Genomic DNA, 22,015 nt, shown 5'->3' with positions numbered 1-22,015 from the left:
CGGACCTCCAGGTTACAACCTTCTCTCGTTGCGTTATTGTTTAAACATATTTTCACTCTGTAGGTTGCCAGTTGGCCTTGCTTTAGCTTTAGCCCGTTACTTGCTTTAGTTTTCACAGTTTCCTCGTTACTTTTTCCCCCCTGCGATAGCTCTTGAAGACTTCTGGCCACCTTCTGTAGTCTTATTATAGCCACCTAAATATACAAAACACGGCCCCTGTATTTACAGTTCCTCACTCGGCGTAATAACATACATTAAGCTGTGAGTCTATTGTCTCACACGGAAGCTAAGTGGTTAGTTCTGGTCAATATCTTGTGACTCGCTCTGACCCCTCACTCCATGGACAAGATGTTCTTTATAAACCACCTATTCTCTCTCTCTCTCTCTCTCTTTATGCAATACCTGGCTCATGGCTCACATACCTGGCTCTAATGGCTCACATACCTGGCTCATGGCTCACATACCTGGCTCATGGCTCACATACCTGGCTCTAATGGTTTAGATACCTGGCTCATGGTTCACATACCTAGCTCATGGCTCACATACCTGGCTCATGGCTCACATACCTGGCTCTAATGGTTTAGATACCTGGCTCATGGTTCACATACCTAGCTCATGGCTCACATACCTGGCTCATGGCTCACATACCTGGCTCTAATGGTTTAGATACCTGGCTCATGGTTCACACACCTAGCTCATGGCTCACATACCTGGCTCATGGCTCTCATGGCTCACATACCTTCCCTCGTGCGAAAGAAGTGGATCAATAACTGCAAGAGCCGAGATTAACCAGCTCCAGCGTTTAGGACTCTGAAGGAAGCTATGATAACAAAAGGGTGAATCCCAGGCTCGATGTGAACCAAAAATAACTACATGTTTTCCCCTCCATGCAAGAACTCCTGGCAAGGAATGAAGGAGAGTTGCTATGCAGTGTTGCAGGTAGCGACAAGCAATATCTCGCTGGGTTGGCCGCCTCAACATTGAATTCCAACAGAAGCAGTTGACTGAATTTTGAGTCTGAAATCGAGCAAAGTTCCCAAACTCTTCAGGCAGTGCTGTCAAAGTTTAAGTTCCGTTTGCTACAACTTACCTGCATGAAATTGAATTTTATGAATAAATTGAAACACTATGAAAGTACCAGTATGTCGTGATGGACCACCAGAAAGTCGACGTTTGAATTACTGAATTTAGATAAATCGGAAACTATTTTTTGTTATTTAAGAGCTAATCTAACTTCTACCAATCCTAGGCCTAATGCACGCTATCTCTGGCCTAATATGGTACATATATGTGCTATTTTAGGCCTAGGAATATTTAGGTTTCGTTTTTGCTTTATTTTCTTCCGGGCTCTAGAAATAATAGTAAAATAAATCATTTACATTTGTACTTTCGACCCAATAGTTACAAAAAGTATCATTACAAGAGGATGGGGCATTATCATGTCCCGCCCAGATTACCTTCAAACATCTGCAATGTATTTGAGAAGGAATAGACTCACGCCTCTAATTTTGTCGCTCTAAATATGCTTCTCAGGGGCTGCATCTGTCACGTTAATGGTGAGTGGTACCGTTAATGGTGGGTGGTACCGTTAACGGTGGGTGGTACTGTTAATGGTGGGTGGTGCCATTAACGATGGGTGGTACCATTAACAATGGGTGGTACCATTAACGATGGGTGGCATCAGAACTGCCAAACCTAAATATTCGTTAGCTGTTCCTTATTTCTTGCTAATTGATGCTAAGTCCTCACTTGTGCTAAACAAGCTATTTAGCCTCCCGCACAACGAATCCACAGCTCCAAAAACGTGTGTTCTAGGCGGGAAGAGGCGCCCAGCCCGGCGCCCAGCCCCGGGTACAAGCAGGAAAAGATGTATTAGCAGCACCCATCTCGGTATTCAGAGTCCAATTTCACCCTCGAGCGGGTCCGCCGCTGTACATCCCACCCAATTTTGTTCTCTCTGTCCCCCGGTGAGGGTCCTGCTCCCTCACTTTCCCTCACCCGCCCTCTGATGAGACACTCCACGTTCAAGGTTCCCTTTCTCATTGTTATCGATGATTGCTCCAGATTAATTATTATTTACGACTGTTAGCTGGATAGCAATTAAGACTTCCTTCCATCATGCTGAATACGGCCTCTCTGACTGACTGACTGACTGCAATTGTCATATACATATTAGGGCTCAATCAGAGGGACCTGAAAATAGTTTAACGAGGCTTTTCCAGTAGTCTTTAGCAAGTAGTTCGCCTGGGATAGTGTCGTTCTCTTGTATGTGACTGTCTCTCCCTATTATAGTTACCTGGGGCCAGATTCACGAAAGCACTTACGCAAGCACTTACGAACGTGTACATCTTTCCTCAATCTTTGACGGCCTTGATTACATTTATTAAACAGTTTACAAGCATGAAAACTTCCCAATCAACTGTTGTTATTGTTATAAACAGCCTCCTGGTGCTTCGGAGCTCATTAACTGTTTAATAATTGTCAACAAGGCCGCCAAAGATTGAGAAAAGATGTACAGGTTCGTAAGTGCTTTCGTGAATCTGGCCCCTGGATGATATGTGCGACTCATCGTGATTGGTCTGTTGGGACCAATACCACAACACGACACTAGGGCGTATAACATGTCTTACATAACGTCATGTCACCAGCTGACACCTACACTCCTTGACGTTGCCTTGAGATGATTCGAGGTCCAGTCCTCGACCAGGCCTCCTCGTTGCTGGACTGGTCAACCAGGCTGTTGGACGCGGCTGCTCGCAGCCTGACGTATGAATCACAACCTTGTTGATCAGGTATCCTTTGGAAGTACTTATCAAGTTCTCTCTTGAACACTGTGGGGGGTCGGTCAGTTATGCCCCTTATGTGCAGTGGAAGCGTGTTGAACAGTCTCGAGACTCTGATGTTGATAGTTCTCTCTCACAGTACCTATTCTCTTGGCTATTCGCCAAGCCAAGTCAATATTCAATTCTTCGCTATTCCCTACCTATTCTATTCTCTGCTCTTCAACAGGGGCCAGTTAGATCCAGTCGCACAGTTATGACGTTGACAGTCAGGAGTTAATGTTCTCCAGTTTATCAGTATCTCTCGCTCTTTCCCTGCTACTACTGATAGTGAAATACTCTAAAAAATCTTTGTTTACAAGTTAAAAAGTTTAAGTTAGCGCGAGGGTGAGACGATGTGACCAGAGTACGTCACCCGTGTCCTTCCTGATAGTCGGGGTCAGTGGTGCTCAACCCACACCTCTCCCCGCCCGCACACCCACACCATTCCCCACACTCGAAGCCCAACTATTGCCCCATCCTGCCCACTGTCATAGCTCGAGCATTCAACCCGGCCCACCCCAAGAGCCCCACCATTCCCCACCACTCTCCACCCTGTCAACTAACTCAACCCTCACAGTGAGAGAAGAGATTTCAGAAAAGGGATATGTTATCAGTAGTGGTGTGGCGGAGTGTGGTGTAAAGGTGTGTGTGTGTTGGGGTGTGGCGGAGTGTGGAGTAAAGGTGTGTGTGTTGGGGTGTGGTTGAGTGTAGCTAGAGTTTGTGACGATGGCTGCATGTCATGTGCTCCGTATTAAAACTGTTTTTTTTATTGAAATGGACAAAAAATGGTTTACACATTTCCAAGTCAGTGCAATTTTCACGCTGGGCCATAATTCACGTACAGATACAATGTTTTTTATTATATACATAAAACATGACCTTCATTCATGGGTTGACTATGGTGGTGGTACTGGTGGTCCCTGTCAGTGGTGTATTGACGAGTATTATACCTGGAAGGTGTGAGAGCACACACTTCCCCTGGGCTCACCAGGTAACCTTAACAAACGTAAAGAGTTACTCACTCGGGACTGGTGGGAGCACACCAAGACCAGCCTCGGGGTTGAGAAGGCTGCTCCAGACTCCTGCCTGAAATAAAGGAGTAAAGTTACACACATACTTTAAGGGCTCTCACAATGACGACACAAGAAATATGGATGGGAGAGGTTAAGATCACAGCGTACAAGATACCGACGGGGAGAAGCCATGTGGAGAGAGATGGTCTATACCACCAAGAGAGCGAAAGGGAACAAGTGAATATTGGAAACATAATTATTTCTTGGTTTATAATGTTAACAATGATACATAATGGCTCACATAGCCAGGTGAGGGGAACACCTTGGTTAGAGTGGAGGGGTGTGACAGACACATGGCGCTGATGTAGCAAGACAAACTTATGGACCAGGACATCAAGGAAGAAGTTTGGAGTTTGGAGCCGCCTCTGTTGTCAGCCCGGTGTAAGAGGCCAGACAACTCAAAAGGGACCTGGAGTAGAGGGGGCAACATAAGAGAAGCGTGCCCTGCTGGAATGTTTAAACAATAGGTTAATACAGTATACGAATGAATTAGGTTGGGTATAAACAGAGAACTGCCTCGAAGGGGTCATCATTCTTTGTGCAATTTCCCGTCTTCTTCCTCTTAAGATATCGAGCGCCAGGTTTTCCTAACCACAGTTGTTGTGCGTCCCGGTATACAATCACTCTTGGTAGCCTGGGGTTACCCGCCACCACCCTCCCTCACCCCGTACACGATACCAACCCGGGTCCTCTCGTGTGTGAGGCGAGTGTGTGCTAACCTCAACACCACCCTGCAGTATCTTGCGGTTACCTTACCTTGATTTCAGGGCTCAACGTTCCCACGGCCCGGTCCTCGACCAGGCCTCCTGGTTGATGGACTGGTCAAGCAGGCTGTTGGACGCGGCTGATCGCAGCCTGACGTATGAGTCACAGCTTAGTTGATCAGTTATCCTTTGAAGGTGTTTATTAATTAACTTCTCTCTTAAACACTGAGGAGGGGGGGGGGGGGTCGGCCAGCGGTCCATAACTGGCCCATAAAATTGTAAAAAATTGTCTGAACAATATAAGATATGTATCACAGGTTATGAACTTATTATTAAATTATTAACTATCATTATTTTTCTCTTATTATCTCCCAAATAATAAACTAAAATGATAATATAATAAAATAATACAAGAAAGGAAGAAGGTATGTCAGTCCGTCTTCTAGATTTGTTACAACGGACAGAAAATGATGTACTAAATTGCTTGAATCTATACTAATCGAATCGGACTTATCGGAACCGACGACTCTCACAGGAAATGTGAAGTTTTGTGAGCCGCTGAGATTTATAGATTACATTTTGTCTGTTGGAGATTTTGACGTCAAAATACAATGTATTAATCGAGCGGACAGGTTGAGGTATGAACCCAGTTATGCTTGTAGGTAGTGCTGTGGCCGAGGGTGACGAGGGCGGCCGAGGGTGACGAGAGCGGCCGAGGGTGACGAGGACGGCCGAGGGAGAGAAGAGTAATGATATGCGGACACCCGGGCAGGAAGTGATTACCAATTCAGCAGCACATGGTGTTAACTCCTTCATAAGTGTGAATTATTCAACCATGTAGGACGCCTCCAGACTTCCCCACCTCCCACTCGACCAGCTTTCACAGTCCCACGGGAGTCTTTGTGCTCCCACACCGAGTCCTTCTCCCCTGATGGTGACTGGGGAGCTCCTACCATCCCCAGACGAACAACTTGGCCCCTGAGGAGCAGAGGGACGGACTCGCACCCTGGGAGTTGCTCATATCCCCAGCTGGCTGACTCGTCCCTGAAGGATGAGCCTCAGGATCCCTGGAGTTCCTCACGGGCTTCATCGTACTCACTGGGTCCCTGAGTGTCTAGCAGCGAGCGGGGGGTATAACAGGCAGTATCGCTTGGGTCTGTATGGCGCGGGGTGAAGTTGACGACTGGGTATGATGCTGTGTATGCTAATGAGCCTTGCGTTATGAGTATTATAATATTATGGGTGATAATGTGTATGATAATACTGAGAAATATAATACTGTCTATTGTTTTACGGGTCTACGGACATTTGGAGGGATGGTGCTTGACGCTGGAGGGATAGTGTTTGACTTTGGAGGGATGGTGCTTGACGCTGGAGGGATAGTGTTTGACCTTGGAGGGATGGTGCTTGACGCTGGAGGGATGGTGCTTGACGCTGGAGGGATAGTGTTTGACCTTGAAGGGATGGTGCTTGACGCTGGAGGGATGGTGCTTGACGCTGGAGGGATGGTGCTTGACGTTGGAGGGATAGTGCTTGACGGTGGAGGGATGGCGCTTGACGCTGGAGGGATGGTGCTTGACGGTGGAGGGATGGTGCTTGACGCTGGAGGGATGGTGCTTGACGCTGGAGGGATAGTGTTTGACCTTGGAGGGATGGTGCTTGACGCTGGAGGGATGGTGCTTGACGCTGGAGGGATGGTGCTTGACGCTGGAGGGATAGTGTTTGACCTTGGAGGGATGGTGCTTGACGCTGGAGGGATGGTGCTTGACGGTGGAGGGATGGTGCTTGACGGTGGAGGGATGGTGCTTGACGCTGGAGGGATGGTGCTTGACGCTGGAGGGATGGTGCTTGACGCTGGAGGGATGGTGCTTGACGCTGGAGGGATGGTGCTTGACGCTGGAGGGATGGTGCTTGACGCTGGAGGGATGGTGCTTGCCGCTGGAGGGATGGTGCTTGACGGTGGAGGGCCAACTATGACATACGAGCCTGGGTGTGGTAATATGAGGTCAGCGGCCGTACAACCCGTCTTCACCCTCAGTGCTCCTCAATATGAACGCTGTCGTCACCAGCGTGCAAATTGGCGCGTTTTTGGCCAGTTAGTTGACTTGAAGGGTAAACATTGAGCATGTCGTGGAGGGCGAGGTGGGCTCGTCCGTGGTCACAGGCATATGGTGGGTACACCATATCCCGAGCGGACAGCACGCTGGACTTGTGATCCTGTGGTCCTGGGTTCGATCCCAGGCGCCGGCGAGAAACAATGGGTAGAGTTTCTTTCACCCTATGCCCTTGTAACCTAGCAGTAAAATAGGTACCTGGGTGTTAGTCAGTTGTCATGGGCTGCTTCCTGGGGGTGGAGGCCTGGTCGAGGACCGGGCCGCGGGGACACTAAAGCCCCGAAGTCATCTCATGATAACCTCAAGATAACACACCACCACACACCACACGCTTCCTGCTGCTAGTGTGGTCTGACTCTCTCATGTCAAGTGGCTCACAGTCGACACCAACCACAGAATATTCCAATATGTTAATACAACTCTCGAAAAGCCAATGGACTTAGGCTAATGTTCAGTACATTAATGACGCTTAATTTATGTTATAAATATTGAGTTACTAATGTTCAGCACTTTACCTCACTTATTATGTGCGCTACTGTTGCTCTGTGTATTCACCTAGTTGTATTCACCTTATTGTGCTTGCGGGGGTTGAGCTCTGCTCTTTCGGCCCGCCTCTCAACTGTCAATCAACTGTTACTAACTACTAACTAGTTTTTTCCTCCACACACACACCCAGCAAGCAGCCCGTAACATCTAACTCCCAAGTACCTATTTACTGCTAGGTAACAGGGGCATCAGGGAAAGAAACTGAAACTGATGCTGATGAAAGAAACTGCCAATTTTATTTATGCCATCACCGGGGATCGAACCCGGATCCTAGGATTACGAGTCCAGAGCGCTGTCCTCTCAGCTATCAGCCCCCCTCCCCCTGAATAGTGGTTGAGTATGTGTCCTCTCCTACACATGTTTACGCGATCGAGGATTAGCTGGATAGCCTCGGCTTTCTATGCGTTTTATCAGTTAATGCAGTAATTGATATTGTGTTTTGTCCCATTTCATTTCGAATTTGCTTATTGGACACACTTGATAATCTCCTCTTGTAGCCCTTCGCCTCGCTTGCTATTGCTACACTGAAGAAATGTTTCCTGACCACTCTCCACCTCACGTGCGTACACAGGCTCCAAATGTTACACTTTTGAATAGTGCCTCTTTTCTCAACTCTGGTAATTCCCCATGAATATACTCTACGTATGCCAGTGTGTATAAGCGTGTGTATATGCGTGGGTGTGCGTGTGCGTGCTTGTCCTATAAATGAATCCGGGAAAATCGCAAATACCAAATTTTTGTAGGTTCAATATGTGGAACAAAGTGCCTCTCTATGTCTTCCTTGACACTTTCGATCTGCTCAACTCCAGGAGGCGCTGCGCGCGCTTGTGTGTGTATGTGTGTATGTGTGTGTGTGTGTGTGTGTGTGTGTGTGTGTGTGTGTGTGTGTGTGTGTGTGTGTGTGTGTGTACTCACCTAATTGTGCTTGCGGGGGTTGAGCTTTGGTTCCTGGCCATGATGGGCATAACAATGTTGATATTAATAGTATTAATAATATTAACTCAACACATAATAGAAAAAGAAACAATGGGTATAAATTGGATAAGTTTAGATTTAGGAAAGCCCTGGGTAAAGACTTGCTCTGTAACAGGGTTGTTGATGTGTGTGGAACCAATTACCTCGTAACATAATAGATGGAGAATACCTTGATTGTTTCAAGCGTAGGTTAAACATAACACTCAGAAATCACAATAGCGTGATGCATATATACATATACATATACATAAATATATGAATAAGCGAGTGGATATAAATAGGAGCTGCCACATATACGTCAAGAGGCCTTCTGCAGTTTCCTTGGTTCTTATGTCCTTATCAGCTTATCAGCTGGCCATCAACCGTTGCCAAGCCAATATACATCTCGCCTCATTTATCTCATTAATAACTACTACCATTTATCTATCAGTGATAATATGGATGATTGAGACCCATATCTATACTTTGTATTCACTGTAACGCGCAAACTACTTTACCCGACCAGGGAGGGAATGACCCAATCTGGCACCATCTTCCCGCACGTGGCGCTGGACCGTTACTGTTTGAATTGTTTCCGGGAGCCGCGAGTCCCTCTGCCAACGCGCGCGCCAATCCTAAAAGGGGACCCTAAATCAGGTATTAAATTATTCCTAATCCTTTCCACCGAATCGTGTTACTGGTATTTACAAATCATTAAAAAACAAATGTTTGTTGTCTACATTTATTAGCTTAATGGGCTGAGTATTATTAATGAATATTAATGCAAATTTATACACAAGACTACTGTCTACCGAGTCTCAGGAAGGTGTCGCGGACGACATATTTCTTTCAAAGGAGGAAATGTAGCATTTTCTAACTATACTTATTACGTCTATATACAGCAATTGTAGGAGTCGATTTTCACGTAACCCCCCGTCAATTTCCACAACAAACTACCCCCCCTCCCAAGGTCTTGCACAATAAACTACCCCTCCCTTCCCTTCCCCCCCCCCCCTCCAAGGTGTTACACACTAAATAACCCTCCCTTCCCTACGTCCCGCTCAAGGTGTTACGCAATAACTACCCCTTCCCACCACGGCAAGGCCATGTACAACAAACTAACCCCACTAACGTGTCTCACAACAAAATACCACTCTACTCCCCCCCAAATGTTACACAATAACCTGTAACCCCCCCTCACCCCCCCCCCTCACCCAAGGTGCTTTACGACAAACTTAATGGCAGAGTATTTTATCCAACTTGTGGCGGGTGAAAAAAACCATGATGAAGTCCGTACCAGTGTGTTACAGATACTGTGTGTGTGTGTGTGTGTGTGTGTGTGTGTGTGTGTGTGTGTGTGTGTGTGTGTGTGTGTGTGTGTGTGTGTGTGTGTGTTTGTGTATGTGTGTGTATCTTCCCAGCTGGTGTGTAACTTACTAACTACAGACCTTTATGTTACTTGTTGACCAAACCACACACTAGAAAGTGAAGGGACGACGACGTTTCGGTCCGTCCTGGGACCATTCTCAAGTCGATTGCGACTTGAGAATGGTCCAGGACGGACCGAAACGTCGTCGTCCCATCACTTTCTATAGTGTGTGGTTTGGTAAAAAAAATTTCAGCCGCGTTATTATGACTCCTCGCCTGTTTATGTTATTTATTATATTTTACATGTAAAGCGCTCTATTTATTGTAAACCAGCTGGGGCACCAAGAGCGGGTACAACAGCCCCCACAACAGTGCTGCTTGATTTGCATAATGACGTTTCTCTTTCCGTCCTCAACTGGCTTTGTTTTGTCCTTACCAGTGAGGGAGGAGGGAGGGAGGTAGGGTGAGGGAGCAGGGAGGGTGAGGGAGCAGGGTGAGGGAGTGTGAGGGGGCAGGGTGAGGGGGGAGGAGGTAGGGTGAGGGGGGGAGGAGGTATATTACATCACATGTGGAGGCCCCGGGGGGGGGAGGGGTAATGAGGGAGTTGTGGAGACCTGCGAAATTCATTCGAAAGGTTTTTATGCCTCTGTCCGTGTGTGTGTGTGTGTGTGTGTGTGTGTGTGTGTGTGTGTGTGTGTACTTACCTATCAGTAACAACAAGGTAGTGAGATCTAGCTCTTCATGCCCCGCCAACTGGCGTTGTTGTACTTGCGTTACAATTTAGGAGCAAACAAGCGAAGGTCCAGAGAGGAACACGATGACAGCACAGCATGTATAGCTCAAGTGCCAGAGCGCAGCAACAGCATCACACACAGTGATCGCTGAACTACTAGTCATGGGGGACCTAAATCACTGTAATATCAACTGGGAATGGAGAAGTGCCATTAGTTGGGAAGAAACGTGGGGAGCGAAATTTGTGAAAACTGTGAAAATAAACTTGTTAAGACAGAATGTGAAAGACACAAGAGAAAGGAAGGAGATGCACCGAGTCTTCTTAGTCATAAAAGGAGCCAAAAGACCAAGTGACTAACTTACGAAAAAGGGAAGGTGAATTTACAGGAAATGATAAGACAATTTGCAGGAACTCTCTGTCAGCTTCCATGGAGTGTTCTTAACTGATCTTGAATAGTTCTCATTGCTGGAACAGAAGGTAAGCCTAGATGGGAGACTTAAATATTGAGGTAGCAACAGAGGGAGTAAGGAAGCAATTAGTATCACACGACTAAACTAATGCTATTGGACCAGACAACGTATCACCATGAAGGTTAGAAGAAGTACCTGAGCATACCTCTGGCACTGATCTTTAATAAGCCATTTACACAGAGCGAATTACCCACCTGCTGGAAGAAGGCAAATGTGGTAACTATGTACAAGAAAGGGGATAGAGAAGAAGCACTTAAATCCTGACCAGTGTCCCTGACAAGCATCCTCTGCTAAGTACTCAGAATAAGGCTAAGACCAGTTACACATCTTGAGAGATGAGTTATGTATACAAACATCAATATGGCTTTAGGGAAGGAAATCATGCCTGACGAACCTACTGGAGTTCTATGATAAAGTAACGAACACAAGGCAGGACAGAGTAAGGTGCGGAAATTGCGTATTTCTGGACTACCAAAAAGCCTTTGATACAGTACCTCACAAGAGATTACTACATAAACGCGAGAGGCAGGCGGGAGTAAGCGAAAAATCACTAACTTCGGTAAAGAATTACACAAGAAGCAGGAGTCAGAGAATAACAGGGGGGGGGGAAGAGAGGTCGGATTGGTGTAGAGTATCTCGAGGATCGGAGCTGGAACCCATACTGAAACCCATACTATTTCTCACATATGTAAATGACTTAGCTACTGGAATTGAGTTTTACATTTCGATGTTTGCAGAATATGCAAAACTAATGAAAAGAGTTGTGACACATTAGGATTGTAAGATTCTCCAAGATGACTTAAACAAGCTGTAGAGACGGTCCGAGAGATGGCTACTGGAGTTTTACACCAACAAATTTAAGGTGATGGAATTGGGATCAGGTCGGCCAGAAGGACAGTACGCAGTGAAGGGGGAAACAATGAAGATTGGAAGCTTCCTTCTCCAATCGTTATGCTCCGTATAACTATATGGAGATATAGACCTGGGAGTGGACACACCAAACCTAACTCCGGAGACTCAGGTATACAGGATAACAGCAAGTCAGAACATGAACAAATCCACAAGGGCCGTGACGAGAATTCGAACCTGCGTCCAGGAGCATCCCAGACACTGCCTTAATCGACTGAGCTTAATGTAGTGTCTGGGATGCTCCTGGACGCAGGTTCGAATCCTCGTCACGGCCCTTGTGGATTTGTTCATTTGATACATCACGTTAGTGTGATCTCTGTGTGTCAGTCCGAACATCATTCAGGAACCTAAATACAGAGTCATTTATATCGCAGAGACCTAACTGGAGAACTGAGAACTGGCCTCCTACGAGAGACCAGTATGGCGCCCCATTAAAAAAAATCCTCCTGTTTAGATAGTACGTTTTGTACTTATGTGCACCAAAGTACAAATATTGACGTGTTAAGCAATTAGTAGAATTTGGTACTATTCACTTTATAGATTTCGAAAAAAGAAGCTAAAAAACTTAAATATTCCTAGGCCTAATATAGAATACATGTATTATTAGACTTCAGATAGGGTGTATTAAGCCTAGGAAGGTTAGGTACGTTTGTCTTTGCAACATAAATATAAAATCATTCCTGTGTGTCCGTATTCAATAGTACCAATTTCTACTTTTCTAATTGCGTTGTACGTCGGCATATGTACTGTGGCCCTCAGCGTTACTAACCAAAACAGAAGGATGGGCTGAACAAACATATAAGGAAACGTGAAAAGGTTTATTAGTTTGTAAGGAGACTCGTCCAAGAATTACCAGGATTGGATGTGAAGAGAGACTAACGTAACTAATCCTCTCCATGCTAAAAAGAGAGAGAGAGAGAGAGAGAGAGAGAGAGAGAGAGAGAGAGAGAGAGAGAGAGAGAGAGAGAGAGAGAGAGAGAGAGAGAGAGAGAGAGAGAGAGAGAGGAGACATGATAGAGATTCATAAAATACTTATTGCTATTGACAGTGGAAAATGAGGAAATGTTAACAATGAATACCAGTAGAACAAGAGGGCGTGGATGAATGCTTGAGACGCAGACGAGTCATAGAGATGTTTGAAGCATTTGTTAGCGTAAGAGCAGTGGGAAAATGGAATAAACTAAAGGAGCAAGACGTAGAAGGAAACTCGATTATAGGGGGTAGAAAAAGCCTAAGCTACTCTATCCCTTTGAGATGTATTTCTTTCCTGTCTCAATAAACATACTTGAACTCGATTCATATTTTAAAAAATTAGATATGATAGGGAAATAGGTTAGGAGTGACTGCATAAAACAACCAGCGACTAAAAGAGCGGGGTCTTAATAGGTGAGTGAAGAATAGGTGAGTATATACACATATCAGGAAGCACTTGGGGTGGGAGGGGGTGATCATGGCCGGGTGATCAATAATACTACTCTCCAGCACTAGTGGCAGTCGCTGAGTGTGTTGACCTTTGGACTCAGGCAACACTGAGAGGCAGCCTGACACACACACACATAAATGTTGCATTCGCTATTGCTTAATAACAATATATTGTGCTTTTTGTTTCCTTTCAACAAAGGAGAAACAAAGGCGAGAAGGGATCCGTCTGATGAAAGAGGACGTTTCAGCTTTGATTAATCGGCTCCTCGAAGTATTGCATCCAGCCGAGAGCTCGCATGCACACATACACACACTGACATGTACACACACACATGCACTGACGAACACACACACACACACACACACACACACACACACACACACACACACACACACACACACACACACACACACACACACACACACACACACACACAAAGTCACCATCATGGTCTAAACTGTGCACAACAATTCTTGATTGGCAGAAAAAAACGTGTTATAGTGAAAGAATTGTCAGAATAAGGAGGCTTTATGAATGCCCCAACTGACAAAGTGGGTTCCAACATCTCTATCATTGCAAACGATGCAAAGATTTAGAATCATCCATTGTTTTTTGTTAACACACTTTAGCACCACCTAAAAAAGTTGGAAAAATGGTGGGACAAATGGTTGCTGGAAATCATTGTTAATAAATAAAATGGTATGACAGTGGCCCGGGATGAACTGGGATGAGAGTAAGAGCAGTGAGGCGACGCTCACACTCCTCAAGATCACATAGACACCTTAAGAGTCCCGTGTAACTTGAACTATTACTGACCCAGAGCTACAGCCTAACCTCTCAATTCTGTTACGCCATCCAACATTTTGCTACAAAACTAGTCCCAGAATTGAGAGGACTGAAATACAAGGATAATATGACGGAGCTGAACTTAACGGCACTTGAAGGAGAGCTAGAAAGAACATGATCTGGACATGCGAAATACTTAGAAGATCGTATAGACACGCGGAGTACTTAGAAGATGGTATACAGAACGAGAGGACATACACATAAGCTAGACAAGCGGATGAGCCACTGGGGTGTGAGCCAGGATTTGTTTAGTGTAGAAGTAGTAAGTGGAATGAACTTGAAATTGAAATAAGTTTATTGAGGTAAAATACACACAAAGGGATGAGGTAGCTCAAGCTATTCTCACCCCGTTCAGTACATCGTGTTAATACATACATAGACACACAATGAACTTGAAGGTGAAACGAAAAGGCTTCCTATATCCATAGTTTTAACGGCTAAACTTCCTCAGAAACTTTATGCAGGCACTATTAGGTAAGTATATATTCCCACGCGCTAAAAACAGAGACGCATCATTACTTAAAGATCCCATCATCAACACACTATGTCCAGCTCTTTGTGGCGTAGTGGATGCGCTCTCACAACACACCTCGCAAATGATAATCGCCCAATTTGGAGTCGTGGGCGGTGAGAGATGATTGGGCACCGATCCTGAACTGTTCGTCCCTGTTTACCCAGCAATAATTGAGGACCTGTCTGTAGATCCATTAGCGAATACTGTTCTTTGGGAGCACACGGCGGTAATAGTAGAGATGAGCCGTGGGAAGATGGGAGAGATCTTAACATGAGGACAGACATCAGTGGTCATCTCCTCACATTCCTTCTTGTGTCAAGAAACATTAACAAACTCCCATCCTGCGTGCAGTAGCCAGCAGCATCACTCACCCTGTGATGCCGGTCGGCCGAGTCGGCCGAGCAGACAGCACACTGGACTTGTGATCCTGTGGTCCTGGGTTCGATCCCAGGCGCCGGCGAGAAACAATGGGCAGAGTTTCTTTCACACTATGCCCCTGTTACCTAGCAGTAAAATAGGTACCTGGGTGTTAGTCAGCTGTCACGGGCTGCTTCCTGGGGGTGGAGGCCTGGTCGAGGACCGGGCCGCGGGGACACTAAAGCCCCGAAATCATCTCAAGATCTCAAGATAACCCTCACCAGTAACTACTGCTAACAGTGGCCACGTGGTGGTGTTAGGTGACTCAGCACGTTAGTTCATAACAGTTATAACCTACCGTGCCCACCACCACCTCCCTCACAACGTAATTTACGCGCCCTCGCCACCCACCACAACAGCCATAACCCGAGCCCTTACAGCCAGCCAGCCCACGTGTCCATCAGACCAGCACTGTGGGAGTGGGAGTGTCACAGGTGGTACCTAAGGTGGCAGGTGTTAAGACAGTGATGGAGTACCCAGCGTGCCACGGTGCCAAATATCTCCTTACCGTTGAGTGAGGGCCAGATGAGGTGGTGGAGGCCGCCTGGCACTGCTGCCTCTGCCCTGTACAAGTGTGGAGGCCACAGAGTGAGAGATACAAGTGATGCCCTACGGACCGGGGTCATGGTTCCTTCTGTCTGTGACAGGAAGTCCGTCCAGGTCCCTCAACCCATCATCTGACAGTCCTCCAGATGCAACACTCATCAGCCCACTAATTTCCAGTTACATATTTATGGAGATAATATGTATATAATATTCCCATGGAAAACACTGGCAGGTCGTGTTCCAAACCTGCACAATAAAGCGTCAACATACTGGAGTGAGAGACACGGCAGGAAGTGCAGAATAAATGCAAAGAAAAGTCTAGGTTCCGTGAGCACAACTAGAAAACTCACATAAACATCTCAGGTATGCAGCTTTTCGACCTTCTGCCAACATACATAAACATACACGCAAGAACACAAGCGCGGAGGGACGAGAGGCGGGACCAAAGAGCCAGAGCTCAACCCGCGCAAGCACAAATAGGCGAGTACGCAAACACACGCACGTGCGAATACGTACACTAACATATCTTGTGTATCAATTGAGACGCGATTAACAGTCGAGGAATTACTACCATAAGACCTCCGGATAATATTACCAAACCCCACCTCGACAAATTGCATGAATTACTGAAACGAAGACTTAAGAAACATCACAGACATCGCGCAAGGGGCGACTTCCTGCAACCTCTTGGATGGTCGAGTTCTGTTTGTCTTGAAAATCCCACTCGCACGCACTCGAGCTGAAGAAGTGCACTCAACGTTATGAGGGCGGCCAGATTTTGCCTGCCCGGCCGACCAGTCTTAGCTGTTTCCCTCCATTGTGTTCCAAGAGTTCTTGCCTGTTCATGCGTTTGTTCATGTGCTTGGCGCCCATGTGCATGGTACACAGGTGTCAGTGAAGCGGGGGGGGGGAGGGTGTCAGTGAACCTGTGTGTGGGGGTGTGGGGTGTTTCCAACTTTAGAACTCGGAAATTACACAGATTACCCAGAAATTATTTACCAGCGGTAAAGGTCACTGGAGTGCCTCTAGGGCACTATTGAGTACAAAAAGTGGTTTACTGTCGATCCATCATTACATATTGATACTTTCTGGTGTTCCATCACTGCATATTGGGACCTTCTGGTGTTCCATCACTGCATATTGGTACTTTTTGGTGTTCTATCACTGCATATTGGTACTTTCTGGTGTTCCATCACTGCATATTGGTACTTTCTGGTGTTCCATCACTGCATATTGGTACTTTCTGGTGTACCATCACTGCATATTGGTACTTTTTGGTGTTCCATCACTGCATATTGGCACTTTCTGGTGTTCCATCACTACATATTGGTACTTTCTGGTGTTCCATCACTACATATTGGTACTTTCTGGTGTTCCATCACTGCATATTGGCACTTTCTGATGTTCCATCACTGCACACGACGGCAGTACCCCGCTATCCCTCAGAAACAGTCTCAAGTGAGCGCTACACTCCCAACTTACAAAAACAGTCATAAATACATAAAATAAATCCAGCTGATTATTTTCTCGGATGTGTTCGTGTCAATATTGCCCTCGGGAGATGGGAAGAGCGACGAGCGCAGCTTCATAATATCACATAATGACGACGAACTCTAGTGGGAAATGGTTTTCTGATGTGGGTCTGAGGAAATACTCAGATTTTCTTGTCGGGATTTCTCATTAAGATGGAGACAGCATCATGAAGGTTGGAGTTTGCTGATTAAACACTCCTTGTGGGGCCCCGTCTCCTCTGGTCTTGAGGGGCCCGTCTCCTGTGGCCTCCTTGAAGGGCCCGTCTCCTCTGGCCTCCTTGAGGGGACCGTCTTCTCTGGCCTCCTAGTGGGGCCCGTCTCCTGTGGCCTCCTTGAGGGGACCGTCTCCTCTGGTCTTGAGGGCCCCGTCTCCTCTGGCCTTGAGGGCCCCGTCTCCTCTGGTCTGGCCTTGAGGGCCCCGTCTCCTCTGGTCTTGAGGGCCCCGTCTCCTCTGGCCTTGAGGGGCCCCGTCTCCTCTGGCCTTGAGGGCCCCGTCTCCTCTGGCCTTGAGGGCCCCGTCTCCTCTGGCCTTGAGGGCCCCGTCTCCTCTGGCCTTGAGGGCCCCGTCTCCTCTGGCCGTGAGGGCCCCGTCTCTTCTGGCCTCTGCAATACGAGCTACTGTGGACACTAGCAGCACCCTGAGTGCACGCCGCACCATGAGTGCACGCCGCACCATGAGTGCACGCCGCACCCTGAGTGCACGCCGCACCCTGAGTGCACGCCGCACCATGAGTGCACGCCGCACCATGAGTGCACGCCGCACCATGAGTGCACGCCGCACCATGAGTGCACGCCGCACCATGAGTGCACGCCGCACCATGAGTGCACGCCGCACCATGAGTGCACGCCGCACCATGAGTGCACGCCGCACCATGAGTGCACGCCGCACCATGAGTGCACTCCGCACTCTACATCAACGAGAGGGAGAAATCAAGCAGGAACACGGGCTCCCAACCTGTCCTCACACTTAATGCATCTCGCCTTAGACGCTATCGAGCAACGCCCAAGTAATTAAGTGCTTAAGAGAATTTGAGACAACTCATATTGTACGCATTATTGAACTAATGAGCGCCATCAGGCTCGACAGGTCTGATGGCTTCGTCTAGGTCCGTACGCTTAGGGTTAAGCCACATAAACACTTCTCAAATATAAATGTAAGAGATAACTATTGTGAAATTCGTGACCTTTACTTCAATCTTCTCGTTCTGAGTATTAATGATTACTTCTCGGGTGTGTTCCCCCAGGCTGTCAGCGCCTCTGGCAAGTTCATCACTCGGGTAAAGTCAGACCTTTAACTTGACCTTTAAAAGTTGCTTGGAGGTAGTGGTAGTGATGCTTTACAGCACACTCCCACTACCTCCCTCCCACACGACGGGTGCTGCTCTGGCCTGGCTTTATTGCCGCAAGCGTCAAGTGTTTATCTTGTTTGGTGAGAGAAGGAAGGAGCGGAGATATGTGCAGGTTAAGGCGATTATATGAAAGAGAGACGGTATGTGAGAGACACAGAGGGGGGGGGTAATTGTTTACAACAACCCAAGATGTGTTTGTACAACCTGAACATTGTTCGAAGCGTGTGTATTAACGTGCGAGCGTTGCTCTTGACGGAGTTAAGGACAGAAAGGTATTCTTTCCTTAGTGGTGAGTTAAGCGAGGGAACTAGCTAGAGGTTCAAGGGAGAAGCCTCACCTGAGGAGTGAGTTTAATGTGTCAAACTCATGAGTGTCCAAAAATGTAGACAAAAAATCGAAAATGAAATTAGACCTTAAGTACTGACGAAGTTTCACCATTAAGTGTATGGCTAGATATGTTTGGTTAAAGTGTCGGAGGAGACGCGTTATGTCTGGTGTAGTGTGACCTTGGTGCTGCTCTACACTCTCCTCAACACTCCACCTTCACTACCAATACTTATAATATTTACTTTACCATCAACAATGATAATATTTTTGCGAGAGAAGCCGAGACTTGGGAGCTGTCTGACCATCCTTCCTTAGCGCTTCCACTTCATATTTATGTACAACAAAGGACTGAAATTGTTCGAAACATTCCTTAACTCGACTTATTAAACAGTCAATGAAATCAGTGATAAAAGGGACATAAATTGTGAGTTGGCTCACCAGAAGGCACAACAAAACATCGCTTTGTTCACATAGGTTATGCAGGACTGGCGGGTCGTGGTTCATGCACTCCTCTCATTGTTTATAGAAGCTCTTTTCATAACAGACTTTAGAGAAAAATAAAATCTTTACTCCAATTCTCTTTTTGTTACCTATATTGTTAATATAGGAAAGCATGTAACTAGTCCCAAATGTTTCAGGAAAATGTGTTGTTCTGGTACATGTAAGTTTTGTGGGTCACGTTGTCCAGGGCGAGGACTCACAGGACTCACAGACGATGTTACGTGTCCACTTATGGATCTGCAGATCTTATCTTCATCCTGGCGGCTTAGTCAGTATTTATCCAAGTGTTCTGTGACTCAGGACCACTGTTCCTGGGTCAGGTTACTTGTGCTCAGCTTAGGGAGGCAGCCTTGGCCCGGAGGTCAGCTTAGGGAGGCAGCCTTGGCCCGGAGGTCAGCTTAGGGAGGCAGCCTTGGCCCGGAGGTCAGCTTAGGGAGGCAGCCTTGGCCCGGAGGTCAGCTTAAGCAGGCAGCCTTGGCCCGGAGGTGAGCTTAGGCAGGCAGCCTTGGCCCGGAGGTCAGCTTAGGGAGGCAGCCTTGGCCCGGAGGTCAGCTTAGGGAGGCAGCCTTGGCCCGGAGGTCAGCTTAAGCAGGCAGCCTTGGCCCGGAGGTGAGCTTAGGCAGGCAGCCTTGGCCCGGAGGTCAGCTTAGGGAGGCAGCCTTGGCCCGGAGGTCAGCTTAGGCAGGGGGCGTCACCACGCAAGATTGCATGTCAGAGAACCTGCCATCGGCCCCATCGATCCAAACACGCAGGTGATCAAAGTGCCAACCTCCCTTAGCTCGCATGGTCTAGTTTACCCGAGCAGGTAGCGGTAATTAGTCCTTATGGATCGACGAACCGAAACCTTTCCTACTTCTACGCCATCAGAAAATTCCGCCACAATAGAGCAGTCAATCACGGAAAGTTTACTGACACCGACCAGCCCTGATGTCTATGGACCCACCTTGTTAACCCCACCCTGCTTGACCCAGGATGGTGGGCCACACAGGTGACCCACCCCAGTGACCCAGGATGGTGGGCCACACTGGTGACCCACCCCAGTGACCTACAGTAGTCACCTACCCTTCTCTCTCTCTCTCTCTCTCTCTCTCTCTCTCTCTCTCTCTCTCTCTCTCTCTCTCTCTCTCTCTACCCATCCAATATGATAACTTTTGACTAGTATTGCGCCCTTGTGTGCGCGTGTGCATGCTTGTGTGTGCGTGTATCCGGTTGTGTGCGTGCGAGTGTGATGGAGAGGCACCGTGCGTGTTGGTAAGGCTTGTAATAATGCAGAGCGGGTATATATATACACGCAAGCCACACGCAACCTCCAGTCTACCACACCCATCACTCCTACCACACCCCTTGTATACCACCACTACCACCACACCCCCTTGTACACCACCACCACTACCATACCCCCTTGTACACCACCACCCCTACCACACCCCCTTGTACACCACCACCCCTACCACACCCCTTGTACACCACCACCCCTACCACACCCCTTGTACACCACCACCCCTACCACACCCCTTGTACACCACCACCCCTACCACACCCCTTGTACACCACCACCCCTACCACACCCCTTGTACACCACCACCCCTACCACACCCCTTGTACACCACCACCCCTACCACACCCCCTTGTACACCACCACTACTACCACACCCACACCTTTCATTGTATATTTGAAGCTCAGAATACTGGTTACTTTTTGGTAGTGACTCAAACACTTATATTTACATGCGGCCCTGCTGTAACCCCTCACATCATCCCCTAAACTACCACACATTACCACCAACCGGTAGTTCTTGACCCAGGGCCTTATCCCAGCCTTCAAGTGCTGGCAAGACACGAGAGCTCCTCTTGATAGATACTGAGAATGTTCCTAGAGCTCAGGAGAATATTCCTGCGGCTTCCCTGTAATCAAATTGCCTCGTTAGATGGCAGGAAAACAGGAGTTCAATTAGCGTTGAGGCACGAGTGTGTGAGAGGCGCGGGTGGCAGAGGCAGTGTTGGCATAGCGGGCGGTGCCAGGCGTCGGTCAGGTTGTTGTTGTTGTTAAAGATTCGTAGTGGACTTTTTTCTTCGTCGGTCAGGGCGGGCGTGGGGGGGGGGGAAGGTGTCCTTACTATGTCCCGTTCTCACCAGCCTCCAACTATGTCCACTCTTGGCCTTATTTGCCTCAACACACCTCGTAACTTGACTCAACCTTATGTAAACATGTGACAGGGACCAGCGTGGAAGGGACGGGGGCCATGTGACAGGGACCAGCGTGGAAGGGACGGGGGCCATGTGACAGGGACCAGCGTGGAAGGGACAGGGCGTCACATGACAGGAGCCAGCGTGGTAGGGACGGGGATCATGTGACAGGAGCCGGCGTGGAAGGGACGGGGCGCCATGTGACAGGAGCCGGCGTGGAAGAGGAACGAGTACGTCACAGTGAAGGTCAGGGAAGTAAACAATAGGTGGCGCGGGAGACTGAGAAACTCGCTAGAAAATAAACTGAACAGCAGAGACGGACAGATGAATCACGAAAGTTAATTGGTCGTTACTCTGTGGATGGGAACGGTGGGGGGCTGGGGGGGGGGGAGAGTCTGTGTCTGGGGGTGCGGTGGGGGGGGGGGCGGGGGGGCTGTGTGTCTGGGGGGTGCGGTGGGAAGAGGGTCCCCGCTAGTATTGTGTGGGGGGGGGTCTCTGTTACACTGGCCACTTTATATGTATGTGCAACCCGTTCTCGCACTTTTTTACAGTCAATATTGACTTCTGAACATACTAAGAAGGTTAGGTAAGGTCGGTGTTTTCTATGAAGCTTTTCAAGGTAAACTAAAATATTCACAATAAATTAGTATGTCACATATGCACTTATTTAATAAGTCAAT

At 47.6% G+C, this 22,015-nt stretch overlaps 1 protein-coding gene and 1 long non-coding RNA gene across 4 annotated transcripts in view; one reads left to right on the top strand and one right to left on the bottom strand.

Annotated features, from left to right (window-relative positions):
* Positions 1–22,015, top strand: part of LOC123759980 (CCN family member 2) — a 124,979-nt gene that overhangs the window by 5,189 nt on the left and 97,775 nt on the right. The window lies entirely within an intron of this gene.
* The window catches only part of LOC138365188 (uncharacterized), a 100,341-nt gene that overhangs the window by 64,967 nt on the left and 13,359 nt on the right, over positions 1–22,015 (bottom strand). The window contains exon 2 of the long non-coding RNA XR_011228731.1: positions 3,845–3,908. This is a non-coding gene — a long non-coding RNA (uncharacterized lncRNA). The remainder of the gene's footprint in view (positions 1–3,844; positions 3,909–22,015) is intronic.

This window comes from Procambarus clarkii, chromosome 16 (genome assembly GCF_040958095.1).
Source record: "Procambarus clarkii isolate CNS0578487 chromosome 16, FALCON_Pclarkii_2.0, whole genome shotgun sequence".
Lineage (NCBI taxonomy): Eukaryota > Metazoa > Arthropoda > Malacostraca > Decapoda > Cambaridae > Procambarus > Procambarus clarkii.
This window is presented reverse-complemented; position numbering and strand designations above follow the sequence as displayed.